The sequence below is a fragment of the Crocodylus siamensis genome, chromosome 9 (assembly GCF_052110815.1).
Source record: "Crocodylus siamensis isolate JL-2025a chromosome 9, ASM5211081v1, whole genome shotgun sequence".
In the NCBI taxonomy this organism is placed as follows: Eukaryota; Metazoa; Chordata; order Crocodylia; family Crocodylidae; genus Crocodylus; species Crocodylus siamensis.
Window position 1 is genome coordinate 19,857,662 of NC_143403.1, and position 17,193 is coordinate 19,874,854.

The following is a 17,193-nucleotide window of genomic DNA, read 5'->3' on the forward strand; positions in this document are numbered from 1 at the left end:
ACTTCATGTTTAAATGCTGTGCTGATTAAAGACAGAATACGTATTTGGGGTTAAATGCACCAATGTTTGAAAAGATATGATTCACCCCTTACTTACTAACAAAGAAAAGCTCAGTAAAAGACCAACTAAAGAAACCCAGGTGGAGTTATCATACTGTAATAACATGCTTATTCATTGAACAACTTGAAATAACTGACATTCTTTACATGAATGTTAGTCTCATGTTTACAAAACATGAAACTTTACTGATGAAACAAAGAGTGAGGAACCACAAGCTATTCATAATTTAACAAACTTAAGTTCCCCTCATAAATGTAATACAATTCCTAAGTTACGGAATACCAAACTTTAAATATGTTTGGTTAAAATACTGCCTTGTTGCAAACATATAAACGAAAAAAGGAAACCACAAGATCAAAAATCTTTAATTTAAAAGGAAAATGTAAACAACCCTACTTAAAAGTGTTTTATTCTTTTAAATTAATTTCTTGATCATGTATTCAAAACATAGCTTCTTTATATTGTATATATAAACACACATTCTCATAACGATATGCCATACAGCTATTTGAAAATAGACAGAAACTTCATACAATATAGTAAGATAAAATAGTAATAAGTGTGCGTGTGGATGTGTGGGTATAATGCATACTCCTCTACTCAGAAGTCAGCCTCCATTCACACTTCATCCTGCTCCCACTACAATTAATGGATATTTCACTATGGACTTTAACTGAAGTAGAAGTAGCCCTAATAGAATAATGGGTAACCGGGTTCCCTAATCAGAAGGTTTAAGTGTTAGCAATACCTCTGATAATAAACTAATAAGTTAGAAGAGCCTTCTTCACCTAAATGTCCAGCAATGATTTGACTCAATAAGGGCTGAAGATTGTTTAGAATTAATGTTGTTCACATTTAAATACAAATTATCTTAGTAAGGTTTTTCATATTGACTATGCACTGCTGTTAATCCTTCTTATTTCTATAGAAATTAATGATTCCTACTCAATATATAAAAGCTATACTACTACTACGTAATGATCTCTATAGGGAGCATACCCTAAATGGAAAGAACTGAAGGGGACTAAATTCTACATGCTGTAACTAGACAACCGAGTAATACCATGTATCCAGCTAAAGGTACAAGCAGCTTTTGAGGCAAGGATAGCTTTTGATTTAACAAGCCTAAGTTACTTCCATTTTATTCAAACAATGCTATCTGAATATAAAGAGCTGCAGAAAAGCCTACAAGAGAAGAAATTTCACAGCGTGTCTTACAAAACCTCTCCAATATGCTTAAATCAGAAAAGACTATGAGTGATATAGTGAAAGAGAAGGGCATCGCTCTTCAAACCACAGAGACCCATGCAAAACTCTCCTATAATCACTAGGCTATTCACTCACCCTTCCTTACTGTGCTACATACTTTTCTTCTACTGCTGGCTCACTCCTCTGGTGACATACCCTTCCCACATGGTGGCATAACATCCATGAAGTGGACCCAATGGAGTGCTAGTACCTAAACTTTTGCTGTAACAGGCCCAGGAGTGAAGAAAGCCCATTGCAGGGCCTGGGTTCTTTTTTCCAGCTTCCCTCTGGCTTGTTGTTAGGTTTAGCTTTACCCACTGGTGAAAATTACACAAAAGACAAGGTCTGAGCGTATTAAAGACTCTAACTAGCAGATCCAAAGCCATAAATATATCACAGTTTTTGTGCTCTGTGCTGGCTCTGGATTTTAAAAAATGCAGAAATTTCTGTTCCACTAAAAACATAATTAAAGCACACATGAGGAAATCATAAATTAGGGAGTGATAAATTATTTAATCACAACAGAAAATATCTTCTAAGGATGCATGTATCAGTTATTTTATAAGGAACAACATCAAAAAGTTACCTTTGTTGTGATCAAAGGACTAGAATTCTGTTGTACTTCTGGACTGTAACATTTTGGTTTGACTAAACTCTATGACCAACTTTCTCCAGACAGGACAATTAAACTCAGAATAGAAAATCTTCTCTCACAACCTAAAAAAATAGGCCATACGATATTAAAACCATTTGTGTATGATCTAAATTAAATGAGGTACATGAACAAATGCTATACTCTATAAGAATACCATACATCAAATGGACTAAACATTTTTGTAAAGACATCCAGTCTTCTCTACATGTTCAAAGTAGCCATAGAAGAGAAGAATTCAAACTGTCATAACATACTTATCAACAAATGGTTCCCAAATCTAGTAATATGTATTTGTTTAAATAATTTACCATATTTTTACCAATCTCCTAGAAATAGTTTGCCTGGTCATTCAACTCCATTTAGCAAGTTATTTCACTGAACAGAAGTGATATTTAAATTAATGGTGAAATTATTTCAATAGTTATTACTATTGAAGAAATCAGTGCTAGCATCGTAAAACTGGAAATGGCCCATAGTCTGTTGATGCTAAAAAAAAAAAAATTGGAATACCTTTCTTAAAACAGTAACTTATTTCTTACAGGATTGTGGCTTTAGCCTAATCTAGCAGACTGAATATTATTGACTAAATTCAGACATAAACAAACAGTACCCAAGTACAAGACAACTATGATTCTGACCCCAAAAACAATTACTAATATCCTTGATAAGTTGACTTTGTGAAGACCGTTTATGATAACAGGCGCTTAAGTTGGCAATAAGTATCTGCTTTCCTGGCCCTATAAGAGTAATTACAACGTACCAGCACAGAAGATTTTGATTTTTCAAGTGATGACCATTTCTCTCGCATATTGTAGCTGCTTGGTGAAACATTGAACGAAGGTAGTCCTTGCAGTTGCAGCAACACCACCAACCTCCAGTATGCACTTTGCTATGTGCCTGCTTGGGTACGTAGCACTCATTAATTAGAATTTCATTCTTCTAAATGCATTATACAGTGGTTTTTTTGCACTTCAGAGAAAGGGAAGTGGGGATGCTTGGGTACTAACACCAGGCCAAGGCCTATGTTGTGTGCATGAACCTTTTCCACTGCTTTCTGGGGCTCTGCAGTCATGGAAGCAAACTTGGGATGAACAGAGCCATAAGGTAGCCTTCAAGACTTACGGATTTAAACAGTCCCCTAAACAGCCATTTGTTACCAAACATATTGCAAACCAAAATAATTAAAATCCCATCTGAACATACATCTCAAATAGCATTCTCAGTTAGATTTTTTTAAGTATTTAATAGATTTCACATGAACGATAACCTTTAGCTGATATTTTATTATAGTGCACATTCCAAGGAACTGATTTTATAAGCTCTCCGTAAACAGTCCTTGTTTTCTCCAATGAGAGTTACTGTTGCATATGGGCTGCAGATATAACCCTGTCTAGTTTAAGTCCTGCTCACACTGCAGAGAAAAAAACCTGACTCAGTGCCTAAAGAAAACAAGTTCCCCTAATGTCAATTTTTAAGCCTACTTTACCAAAATTAACAGATATTCCTAAATACAGGTTAGGGGGCCTGGTCTGGAAACAATGGAAGTCAACAGTGAGATATCAATGTATTTCCATGGACTTTGAATCAGGTCATAAGAGAGTATTTTTTGCTACTATTCTCTCTGACAGCTATATCAGAAACATATTATTCAGTTTTAAAGATAAAATTAGACACTGTCAAGTTAATTTAGGTTTTGTAAAAAAAAAAATCTAAGACCAATAGAAATGTTTCCATGATCCTTTTTTAATCCCACTGAAAACATTTTTTGTTGTAAACATTTTTGCTGGCCAAGCGTTGCAGCATTGTGCAAGTGCATGGCAGCCAAAGAGAAACGGGCAAGAAACAAAAAGAGAGACCGACTAAACTGATTTCATTCTTCCAAACAGGGTAAAGCGCATAAAAGAAAACAACAAAATTTGCAAATAAATAAAGTTTATTTTTTAGACAAATACTCAAATTTAATTCACTTGCTTCATAACAGGGCAGCCAATGGAAATTGCTTTTGAAAATAAATGTGCAAACCATCCCTGTTATGGCCAGATCTCTTCTTCTCTCCATGAAAAAGGAGGGGTGTGCTCCCACACTGCAGTATAGTTCCTTGTTCCCTTACATTACAGTCATGCTCCTCTGCTGGGTAAGTCCAAGCAGTGCCTGTCCAAGCTCCATAACTACCTCTGCCTTTTTCCCTCTCCCCCTGCTGACCTCCCAGGTTTCTGTGTAGAAATCTGGCAGGGGGTTACTACTGGAAATCAGAGCTATATTTATTCCCCTGGCTCCCCTCCATTGCTGTTATAGAGCAGCCAGAAGGGGAACCAACCAATGCAGCATGAGATCTGCCAGGATCCTGCTGCCAGAGAAGTTGAATGAAACAAGGGTGTATGAAGAGACAAGAGCTATCAAAGTTGATGTCTCTGTCAAAGGAAATGGTGGTTCCCCTCTGCTTGGATTCTCACCTCATTCCCATTCCAGAGCCTAACAAATCCTCCTCCCTTGAAAAGAGGCTTGTAAGGAAACTCTGAAGTGAGGAACCTTATGAGGTTTCTCCATAAAAAAATGGGAGTCTCTTCATGGGAATGGAAGTATTCACATAGCCGCCTCGCTGAATCCCCTAAGGCACGTCATGTCTAATTATGTGATATTACACTGTAGCCACACAGTATTATTATTGCCAGTTGATTACCAGGCTCAATGTGCTCAATGCTGTACAAATAGAACTGAGATAGTTCCTCTTCCCCAAGGAGTTTATGATATAGTGGCCTAAACCCACATCTCCCACACACCCAGGGATAAGGAGTCAGGGAGAGGAGAAGGAGAGGAAAAATAGAGTGATGCAGGACTGACCTGTACATCAGCTTTGTTCAGCTCTGAAAAAAATTTGGTGACAGTAGCAACAAAAATCCATAGGCATGTATTATCAATATGTGGCCCATTCCTAGCTGACCTTTCCACTCTTCTGTTTATTGGCTCCCAGCCCCACATCCCTGGGTCTGCTAGTCCTTGATATTGTGCTTTCTACGGGGCAGAAACAGGGCTGGGCAGTACATGAGCTTCCCATCTCACTCTCCCAGGATTTCATACATGTTTCAGCACTGAGACACCCTGCATCACTGAACCTACTACCCTGGTGGCTAGGGCACGCACCTGGCATCAAACCAGGTATCTCTGGGTGCGTCTGCACAAGACACCGATTGCGCAGTAGCCTGATATTACTGCGCAGAAGCATTGGATGGCAAAAACCATCACGTGACGCTCCTGGGCAGTAGTATTAGGCTATTGTGCAGTAGTGTCACAAAAAGGCTTTCACTGGCGCTACTGCACAGTAATTCGGGTTACTGTACATTTCTTTGGCACTTGTTTATACAACTACCTGTTTATACAAGTACTAAACACGCAGTAACCACTGCACAATAGCATCTTGTTCTGCTTAATTTTGAACAGGCCTCCCACATCCCACCCAAGTGCCACAACCACCAGGTTAAAGCCGCTCACTCTGACCCAGTGAACATTTATATATTTCCAAATCATCTTTAGTATGAAATGACTAGAGGCTGGGGTAATGACACTTATATGTGATGCAAGACCCCTGGAAATAAGAGTCCCTAGTCCATATCAGGAACAACAGGAGTGATTTGAAGCTAAGTCTCCTGCATCCCAGGTGAGTGCCCAGTGGCTGGAGTCAGGTGAACAAAGGTTTTCTTTCTTGATCTGAACCAAAAATTCCACTCTGGACCCCAGAAACCCTTGTCCATGAAAGTTGTTATCAGTTGGGTTTCAATGAATCGGCATTTGCTGACCTAACCCCTCCCACACACAAACATTTCTAACTGGCTCTGGACAGAAACACGCTTTTTCCTGTGTTTGGGAAGTACCAGGCAAACTAAAGATACTACCAGAAGTAACATAAAGACAAAATAAAATAAAAATCTAGGGTGGTTTTATTTTCCCTATTGTTAATTCATGTAACAGCATGTGCAAGATTCAGGTATTGTATATAGAAAATACTCGTGCATGTAGGTTTTTGCATTTAAATAAAACAGAGATTCTTATCAATTCTAACAAAATTGAAGAATATTTTGAAAAAAACCTGAAATATTTTCAAAAGAGTTGATAGGAACAACTTCCACAACAGTAATGACAAGAGCAAAAAAGTTTCAAGAGCTGATACAAGTTATGTTACAATAGAGCTGGACCAAGATTTTGGAGTTTCTCGTCCCACTGATTTTATTAATACCTAGAGAAATGCCATTACTGCAGCATAATCCAGGTGAAGCTATGAAGAACAGATCCCTTCACCCTTTGCCTTCTCAGAGATCCTTCTCTTTCTTTCTTTTTGTAACTGAAATAATGAAACAGGAAAAAAGTTTGATTCAAACACAATCTCTCACATTTGCTTGAGGACATGTATCCATGATACTAAAAAACAATTTAGTTGTGAATGGTGTCCACAATTAAATAAGAATCTACACAAGCCTCCCTCGCCTGACTTGGGGAGGTTGTTATACCTATTGGCCCAGCCCTGGTCTGACTGAAATCAGCAAGTTGTCTAACAGTTTCAACGAGAGCCGTGTCAGGCCCTTGAAAGGCATACCAGATTGATCCACATTTTTCACTAATCTTCCTGCACTTTCTCATTGAACTTGGACCTATAGTTTTCCATCAAAACTCTTTGCATTAAACATGGTCTTGATGGAAAGCCAAGTGCAGCAGCAGCCGGTTCAAAATGAGATTTTATTTCAAATGTAGGGTTTGAGCACACTCACTGTTCAAAGAGAAGCTCAGGAGAAGTCATGCAGATTGAAATCAGTAAAAGTACTCATGCAAAACCTTTTTAAAAAAACGCACGGAAAGATTGACTACACTAGTGATTTTTTCACCCGTGGAGCTGCAGTAGAGTACACCAAAGCAAAGTACTCTCCACTGCTGCAGTTTAGCTACAGACATACAGCAGTTCAAGTCACTTCTTCCCTCAGCAAAGTTGATTTCCACAAGGGATTTCACTGTTGCACCTGTGTTGCTGTCATGATGTGATACAAAACATCTGATATAAACAAGCCCTGAGTTTTACACAGCCTTACAACTTAGGACTATTACAGAGCTCTCAAGAACCGCAGTGCATGTCTACAGAGATGATGTTACCACTGCACAAGAATATGAAATCAAAACACTGGACATACGTGCAGCTCTATCAAAAATAAGCAGTCTTAGGAACATGAAGAGCCATGCCAACATGCCAGCCCTTTCTAATTTAAAACTTAATCCACATCCCCCTTTCTCCACCAGACTTCTTAAGAACTTTTTCTCCAGCAACAAACCTAGGTTTCTCTTGAACTCATTTATATTTTTTGCTTCTCTTGCCTGTCCTGTAACTTATCCCATATGTTTATTACCCTTTGCATGAAGTAATTCTGCCGGAGTTTCCTATTTACTCTGAGTTTCTTAAATTTTAAGAGGACATATTATACACCTATGCCTACCATCTGTGATGGCTGATATTACAATGATAAGACTGAGGGTAGCAATGTCAGCGCAAATCTATGGAGACCAATTTATGACAGTGAAATAAAATGTTAATACAAATTATACTATCATTTAGAAAAATAAATGTAAGGCCTCCCCTGCAACCTGGTGTGGTGCTGCCATGTGGTTTACTCAGGTCTGATTCCCAGACTCTCACTTCCAAGACCAGCAAGGGTCAGAACTACTGAAGAGGCAATATATTTAGCCCCTGTTGCGAGGGACTGCAATGTGTTACTCCATAACACCCCCTCTAAATGACTGAAGAGCAGTATTGATGAGCTCAGTAGGGCTCCAGTCATCCTCAAACAGAAGGACAGTGACTGCAGCAGAACATCTCCGGGATGTAAAATAGGAGGGAAGGGCTCCAGCGAGAACCACGATGCTCACCAGAGCGAAAAAGTATAATAAACACAACTATAATTAAAGTAGTAGTAAGGCAGAGGCAAACTTAGGGTGGAATAAAGAGTCACGGTTCCTTTAAATCTCAGTCACTTTCAGTGAAACCCTAGTGAATGGAAGCTGGAAAAAGCACTCCCCTCAACATTAGCAGGTCCAGGACACATTCACGTGCCTAGGCAACATGGAGTGCCTGATTTCACCCTTTGGTCGCTGACTTGTTGTCTAGCCACTTCACCACCCCGTCCCAGTTTCTCCCGTCCATGAAACTGCATCACATCATCACTGAGATGGGTTCCAGTTGTCTAAAGAAGGCTCTAATTTGGGGCTTCTCTACCATAGGCACCAACTTTAGCCACTTAGGGCACATCCAGATGAGTGCACACGTGTAGCATGAGACACTGTGGACCCATGTGCGGTGCCACCCACAGCACACACTGCACGTGCAGACGTTCCCCACACTGTTAATTTGCAGTGTGGGTGGGCTGGGGGTTGACACCGGGAGATCCTGGGATCAGAAAACCCCACAGGGCGGCACATGTGGCGACGCTGCACCCCCAAAACCAGAGCCTGGCTAGCCGGAGCCACATTCCAGCTGCCAGCCAGGTTCTTGCTGCAGGGTAGCTGCAGCTGCAGCCCCCACGTGCCCCCAGGATCTCAGGTAAGGATGCTGGGGCCAGCCTCCCCACCGCCCACCGAGGCAACATGCTACACACCAGATCACATGCGCACAGGGGTTTCCTGGGGACAAATAGCAGCAGCACACATTTGTCCCTGGGGAAATGCATATTTCCCATTTGTGGGAATGTGCTCTTAGGGTGGAATTGTACATCTCTTTGCCTAATATATAGCCACATATGGGGATGGCACTGCTGACCCTGCCTCAGCACTGTGGACATGTAAGCACATGTATGTAGCTTGAGTATGCTGTATTAGCTAAGCATTGGGAAGACACGTACACAGGCAAATTTAGGAAAAATTAGGGATTAGGGGGAAGAAGTGAGAACTAAAGGACTGTGCCATGTGGTTGAAGCAGCTGCCCAACAAGGTGTAAAGTGGGACTTACCCCAGGGCTAAGCACCCCATTACTGTTATTAAGAATTACAGTATATTACAGTCATCAACGAAAAGTCCTACCATAAAAAACAATATTGTTTGTTTTACAATTTATATGAAAAGATTTGCCTTATTTTGTCTTTTGTTGAAAGACTCTCACCAGGGATCATAAATGCACCAGCATACAGTGCAAAAGGGATCAACTACTGATGCTGCTGGGGCTATTTTAACTGGGGTGTTTTAATTTTGTTTAAACTGTAGGGGTATTTATAACAGGATTGTTTATCTTTAATATAGTTCTACCTGACCTAGTGAACTTAGCTCTTTAAAAACAATCTTGCATAGTGTATTTAGATTAAGACCTATTAAAAAAAAATCAGTGATTTCAAAACACTTTCAAGGCCCCAAAAGCACGGCTTACTAAGATGATTATAATTAGGCTGCCACAAGTCTTTTTCTTTTTTGATGCATCTGGTTATCGAGCAAGTCCATGAGATGCACCTGAAATGTTAAGCGAATTTTAACACCTGTGAAAGATTCCAGTCTTGGAGGCTCTCCCTGCTGGGAGCCCTCTGTTTGTGTACAGAACTGGGAGAGCCGAGCAGGGGCAGATTTCTCCTCCTTGCCCTACCAGTGTGCTGCTTCCGTGACCTGCATCGCTGTTGGAAACGAAAAGGGACCTTCTAATCTCCACATTCGTTCAGCATTTAGCTTTGTTGTTTGAACCTGGCAATAAAATTAACAGTGCCGTGGAGGGTTTTGTGATACACTAAGAAATGGACTGACACCACCAGTTTTTTGCATGTTGGGCCCCAAACATCCATCTGATCAGTACTGCTTTCAATCCCTTCTGGCCAAGGTCAGATTCCGTCTAGTGACTGAGTCACAAAAAGTTCCTTATTCTGTTACCAATTGCATGTACCATTCAGTCACCTAACTTTACACGATCACAGCTCATTTTTACAGTGTCCCTAGGACCATCCAATAACCACGTTCAAATTATTTTACTTTTACATAAGTAGATTTTCTTGCACAGTAATTCATCCTTTCTTCTTGTTCTGTGAACATCTGTGCCCAGAGTGTCTTCATTAGAAAGAATTTGGATTTTCATCTTCTTTTGCCAGAAATAAGTTTATTCATATTTATATAAAGGGGAAAATACATATTCTATTTTTCTCTATTTGCTTCTCTCCTGAATCCAAATTGCTTACACCTTTGAAACAGAGTCGCAAAATGCCTTAAAGAGAATGAGGTAAAAGATACGAAGAAAATGTAAGGTGTGAATAGGACTACATGAAAATGGCATTCCAAATATCATACTGTTTTTAGCATTATGAAGAGCTTAGATACAGCTATTCATAAATCTGAGAGAAATTCAGAAATTAAGATTTAAATTTACTTATAAGTCCTACCAAAACATGCTAAATCAGAAGATGCTAAAAAGCTGTAATTGTCCTCATTCAAACTTGAAAAATAAATCCTTTTACTATTTTCTTTTTTCTTTTTTTTTTATAAAGTTCCTATAAATCCATGCAAATGCCTTTCTTATTCAAGGCACTCTAAAGACACCTGTGCAATTCACAGCCAACTTTAAGGAAAAGGCAACATTTGGAAAAATAACTTATACCCATTTTCTTACATTTGAGGAAAACTTGTGCTTCCTAAGAAACAAGCAAGCCCTTTTTAATGGGCTAGTGGATTTTACAGTCTGTTCTAATGCAATTTTTTTGGTCACCTAAGGCTCCCATGGTGGGTAAACAACCTAATGTGTCAGCTTTCTGTACTGAAGATCACACTTTCTAATCTCAGCGCTGCCTTCACTGCTGCAAGCTAAACAGTAGTAGTGATGCTGCAACTTCCAGACTACTCACTTTCCTTTCTGATAATGAATGGGTTGGGTAATTTGCCTCTAGCATGGACAAAAATATGACAATCAGGCTCTTCATTTTGTAAAAGTCTTTGGTGAAGACAATGCCGGACAACTTGCTGAGCATTAGGGATCTCAAGTATGCTCAGAAGTTAAGAAGCCTGTAGGACAATTCCTTTTTCTTTCTTACAGTAGACAAAGTAATTGCAAAGGTATTAAAGGCATCTTAATGCAGCATTTCTGTAATAATGGCTTGCATCTTCAGGGACACTTTTGCCAAACACTGTTTGAGTCTGAAAAGATTTTGGATGCATTTTCGACAAATGTAATAAGGAATGAACCTCTCTTACACATACAGATGTTAAGTTAATTGTCATCCTCAGAACAGTAAATGAAAAAGAGTTTAAAACAGTGCACATTTTTAAACAATTAACATTAAGCTCCATTTTACTTGCAACAATATAAACATTAAGTCATACTCAGAGAACTGAAGACAGAGCAAGTACCACAAACTGTCCCCTTCTACAAAATGCCCTGAAACATGAATCAATACGTTAAGTGGTTGTTCCCAATTTGGTCTGTTTTCTGTTTACACTGTCCTGAGAACCAGATTGATTTCATTTACAATTATTTTCTGAGAGAGAGTAAATGACAACAAATATTACAACCTTGATAAGGTGAATTTAAAAAACCACGAATAATAAAAGGAAAACTAGACTATATATTAAGACAACAAACAACAAGCTTTTGTATTGACTACAAATCAGATTGCTCTCTCAAGTTGTCTAAGTTAAGAAAAACAAATCAGCTGTTTACTGAACATAGGGCCTGATTTCCAGAGGAGCCAAGCACCTAAACTCAATCTCAAGTCAGTGAGAACTGCGGACACTCAGTAGCTCTGAAGATCAGGCCCAGACTGCATTATAAGAAAAGTGGCATTTAGGGAGAGGTTTTGGTTGGGGGAGGAGGGGGGGGGGGGCGAGCAGGAAGGATAGGGGGTTGTGGTTGCTGTTGCAGAAATGAATAGGATCCAGGTAATCTGTCCAAGTACTGCTGCTACATTCATGGGTCCTAAAGCTACTTGACTCTCATCTGTGGGGAAAAAAAAGTTAATTCATAGGGCTCATAGGGCTTGCATTTATCAAGGAGCAGGACGTCAATGCTATCATTATCAGGCAAATCAGCCAGGCATTTAATGGTAGAATCAGGAGACATTTGCTCTCCACTATCAGAATGACATCATAACTAAAACGGCCTTCAGCAAGAAGGGAAGAGAAACATTGTGTAAAACTTGGACCAAATCGGCCTTAACACTTCTGTTCTGTACCCCCTCTCAGGAGGCAATGCCCTTAATGTCTTGATGCTTAAACTTCATCTTGATGCCACTCCAATAACTAGGATCTTATTATTTAAGACATATTTGCAAGCCTCTGTTCCCAAAAGAAAAAAAAGCAAAACAAGTGAATGATAAACTAGCCACCTAGTTTAAAGGAATGATTGTCACACGTCATTTACAAATTCACTTGAATATTTCAGGCATTTTAAAATACTCCAGTGATCTTTACTCTTAGTAAACTACAGTACATGGAGAGGGGGAACTGCATTAAGAAACTAATTGCCTCTATAATATAGAGAAACAGGAGCTTAGGTTAGTTAACTGTTTTACACACACACACACACACACACACACACACACCCCTTTGAGTAATCAGAAGTATTAGTGATGAGCTGCCCAATGAGCAGAAACATGAAAGCAGTGCACATTTAGCTCCCACAGCAGCTGCAACTAACTACACAACCCAAATACCAAGCATCACAATTTGTCAACCTTTGCCTCTCCCCCAACATCCACGCAGGTACCCAGACACTGTGCAAAAGCCTCACCTTGCCTAGAAGTGTGCGAGGAAAGAAAAAGTTATGAAAGCAGACAGAAAACCTAAAACCCCTGAGGCTACAGAAAAATCCCGCTATTGAGAAACAACCCCAGAGACCACATCGGGAATGTACAGCTTTCAGAAGCACTTCTCATCTTATTTGCACTTAACCTATTGATGTACTTATGCAGGTCACTTACTTTTCGGATATGTTTGAACCCTGTACAATCATGCAGATCGCCGCGGTTTTCACGTGGGTTTTGGTTTGTTTTTGGTTTGTTTGGATTTTTTTTTTTTGGTTTGTTTTTGGCAAACGAGTTTCATTTAAAAAAACAAAAAACAAAAAAACAAAAAGATCCAATTATGCAAATCTGCTCCCGGATAGGTAGTGAATATTCAAGGCGATGGTGCTACTGTAATAGTTCAGTGCAACACACTGTACTGGACAGATTTATGAGGCAACGTCACTACTACGCTCTGGTCCTCGCTGGAGCATCTTGAAGTTAATTAAAGCTGCAATGTCCACTTTCCCAGCCACCCTCCCCATTCAGGTTTACTATTTCAAGCCAGCCAGGGGGCCTCTGCCCCCGCCCCCATTTAAGCAGCCTTCCACACTCAATGAACAATGAACAAAGATCTTGAGTGATGGGGGGCGGGGGGGATCTTCGCAGGAATCATCAGATCCGGTTGGACCAAGTAAAAAATATAGTTGCTAATATTAAACTCGCAAAGAAAACAGTCTCCTCCAAGTGGACGTGCAGCGGCGCCCGCCCCCCCCCCCCCCCCCGGCAGGGGGGCTGCGAGCCCGGCCTCCCCGCGCGGAAGGAGCCCAAACAAGGCTTCCAAACTTAATTATGACACTCAAAATAGGCTCTCTCGCCGTATTTGTATTTATTTTCTTTCTTTCTTTCTTTCTTTTCCGCCCGCCTCCCAGCAGCAGGCGGCTCGCGCTGCGATTCGGATCCGCTCAGCAAACACGGCCCCTGTTGGATTGATTTTAAACTGCACGGGAGAAGCGGGGGGGGGAAAGGGCACGGCACTAAAAGTGCAGTGCGAGGCGAGGGGGGTGCACACGCGCCCGCCCCTGCCCTGCCCTGCCCGCGGTCTCATTGTTTGTCCCTGCCTCCCGCATCACAACACGGCAGCCCCGGATGGCGAAGCCCTCTCCTCTCCCCCGGCTCATTTTCTGCTAAAGTGGAAACGAAGGGATCTGACAAATCACGTCTCCGCCTAGACACTCCTAGAGACATAACAACCTCCGCCGAACAACAGCAACAAAAAAAGCCAGCCCTTCGACAGTGCCGTCCAGGCACGGGAACCGGCGCCGGACCCCCCGGCTGCCCCGGGGGAAGCCGCGCCAAGGCAGGAGTCAAAAAACTAACTTTTCCGCTGGACCCCGGCAGACCCGGCTGCCTCGCCAGCACCAGCGACCCTTCAAATAACCATCAGGCTGATAACAAGAATAATAACAGGAAACCCCCTTCCAACCTTCACCCCCTTTTATTCGTGGTGTAAAGTTCACACACGCGCGCGCGCACACGCACACGCACACACGTCTAGCTCCATTATTTGCAAAACTGCAACAGATGGGCGCAGGCAGAGCTGGATCCTTTCCTCCCCGGCATCAAAGACCTCCGGCTCTCGGTGACTGGAGCCCTATCCCGCCCCCGCCTCCTCCAGACTTCGTCCCTGCAGAAGACGGCTCGGTGCCACCGGGAGGTGCAACCCCCCCCACCCAAAAAAAAACCCCAAACAAACACCACCGGCGGAGGCTCCAGCAGCTACTTAATCGCAGTCACAGTGACTTTAAGATGCCCCCTTCCCCTTCCCACCCCCCGTGCAATTGCCCCCGCGCCCCGCGCCGCCCGGGGGCCGGTCCCGGGCGCTGCCGCTGCGGCTCATGGGCTTTGCCGTGCAAGTTTCCTCCTGTTAACCTGTTACTCTCCCGCTGCGCCCCGGCGGCGGCTGACAGGTGCCTCCCGCCCGCCGCGGCCCCGGGCGGGCTCCTTTACCTTGCTCGAGCAGGGCGCAACCTGCGCTGACATTTAGCGCGCACTTGAATGTCAGCGCGCTCCTCCAAGCATTATGCGCGGCGCCTATTCATAAGAGGTCGATTAGAGCACAAAATGGCAGGTCTCTTAGGCACTTGAAGCTCCCAAGTTTGACACATGGTCTGCATCAGCTAACTTTGATTAAGGGCGGGGGGGGGGGCGAGTTTACCGGGTCCCCCGCGCTCCGCCGGGCTCCTGCGCGGAGCCGAAGCCCCGTTTCGAGTCACTTCGGCAAAGTTTCCCGCAGCCACGAGCCTTGAAAACAAAAAAAAGTTTCTGGGCAACTTAACCGGCTGGCTGCCTCCGAGCGGCTGCACGCACAAGGCGGGCCGGGCTGGGCTGGCAGCCCCCGGCCGGCCGGCTCCGAGCCGGGCAAAGTCTTTTTTTTTTTTTTTTCCTTCCCCCCCCGCGGCCCCCCTTCCCCCCCCCCTCCCCCGTCTCTCTCTCTCGCTCTTCTCTGGTGTGGAAATAACGGGTTTAAAAGAAACGAGAGAGAGAGAGAGAGGGAGAGAGGAGGAGAGAGAGAAAAAAAAGGGTTTTCTCCAGGCTAAGTTCTATAGCGCCATTCAATGGCTTCTCCGCTCCTTTCATTCTTTGCTGCTTTTCCCCTGACAGCCCTGCTTGCAAACGTCACGGCTATGGATATTTAATTATACTGTATTTTTTAATCACGCTGGAAAACGCAGGCCCCGTGGCGAGGCTCCCGGAGAGAGCCCCCAAATAGTCCGGACTGACTTGGGAGCCGGTGGGGCGGCTCGCGGGAGCCTCCGCCAGCCTCCGAAACCCCCTCGGCACCTTTGTCTTTCTTACCTTCGCATTTAAAGCAAAGCGTAGAAGAAAGTCCTGCACGTAAACGAAGCGTTGTAAAAGATTGTGTTCAATGAATAATGAAGCATGTCCACATGATTGACTTGATCATTTTCTTGCGCTGAGGGGGAAAAGTGGAGCGCGGAGCTGTCACAATTGCCCACTCCGGCTAGCCCTCCTAACTGTTTCCAACACATCCCGAGCAAAGAGTGCTTTATTTTAATCTGTCTCTTTTCAGAAGAGCCCCCTTCATTGATACTGATCACCCAACATCACAAGACATTCCCAGCTTTCAGCTTGGACTCCCCCTATCTGGTAGGTGAAATGCATTGTACCATTAAAAAAGCACTCCATTGTCGTCTTGGCATAATTCACAGCAACTAGATAGGTCTTGCGGCATTTAGCTTTGATGAGCCAAAAGCTGAACCCTTGATATAATAATCTACAAAGAATGGTCTGTGATCGTCCATTTTTTCTCTCTGTCTAGCAACTAAGAAACCATTTAACACAGCGCAGCTTGGTCTTGACCTTGAGCTCATGTAAACACACTTATTAAAATCTATCCATTCTCTAAGAACACATTCTGATTGTCAGACTTGTTATTCAGACATACATCAGCCCCCCTCGCCTGTCATTACTTGCATTCCTGCCTTGCACTAAACAATTTTTTAGCGAGCCCGCAGAGATATGACCATTTTTGAAAAAAAGCCTCCTTCTTACCTGCTCCTGAAACTATTTCAAGTCTGTTTCTTTTAAAAACTCCAGGGTAAATCTTGGTGGACACCGGGACCGGAGCATCAGTCACAGCTCCGGCGGTTAAGAGAAGTAATCAGCGATAAAGTGACGTTGATCTGCACTGTAACCTTGTGGCGTATTTAATGTAAATAAGCCAGTTATGTTGCCAATCGCATGCATACAAACACATAAAGGTCTTCAGCGTTGCATTTTGATTCTTTCCATTAGAGCCGACTTTATTTACATACACTATTTAGGGGATCATGATAATTCTAAAACAATACTAGTGCCAAATGATTATGAAAATATGATTTTAATTAATCACGTAGTAGGCAAGGAAATTAGCATACGGTAATTAAACTTAGAGAAAAACGTCATGGAGGTTCTCTGCCTTATGGGTTCGGAATAATCATTAAACGATGGGTTTTCAGGACTTAATTATCAAACAAATAACTTTTTTAAAGCAACTTTACAAGGTTTATCCGCAGGGCAACGATTTAGTAAATAATATATAACCAGGCAAACAAGGTGCAAATGTGACTGGTGAAATAGGTTGTGTTTCTACAAAGCAAAAGGGGAGGGGGGGGGGAAGCTGAATAATGCAATTATGGATTCTGTGTCCCATAGTTGACAAAAGCATGGTGCCTCAATAGACTCTTTGTTATGGGATTATATAATGATTGTGGTGTAATTATGGGAAAAAAGATTTAGTAATAATAAAAAGTATCAAAATACACCAATGAGCAGCTTGTTTTAAAGAAAAGGCTTGCATGTGACATTAGGGGCATGTTAATAACAAAAAGGCAGGATCCGAAAGGGTTGACAAATAAAAAAGACTGTGATGCGCATGATTAAGAAGCGATGGAGACAGATTGATTATTCAAAATGCCAAGCCACAGGGACACTTAAAACATTGATTCAGGTAAG

General features: G+C 42.2%; 1 protein-coding gene across 13 annotated transcripts in view; it reads right to left on the reverse strand.

The window, feature by feature from the left end:
* Positions 1-16,352, reverse strand: part of ZNF536 (zinc finger protein 536) — a 451,836-nt gene extending 435,484 nt beyond the window's left edge. For 3 of the 13 annotated variants that reach the window (XM_090062645.1, XM_090062638.1, XM_090062634.1), the window contains exon 1: positions 15,535-15,694. The gene's annotated coding sequence lies outside the window, so the exon portion shown is untranslated. Of the gene's footprint in view, positions 1-12,873; positions 13,618-14,685; positions 14,814-14,893; positions 15,097-15,534; positions 15,695-16,251 lie in introns of those variants that run through there. The other 10 variants (XM_090062646.1, XM_090062640.1, XM_090062636.1 and 7 more) reach the window with 7 other exon arrangements.
* Positions 16,353-17,193: the final 841 nt, after the last annotated feature.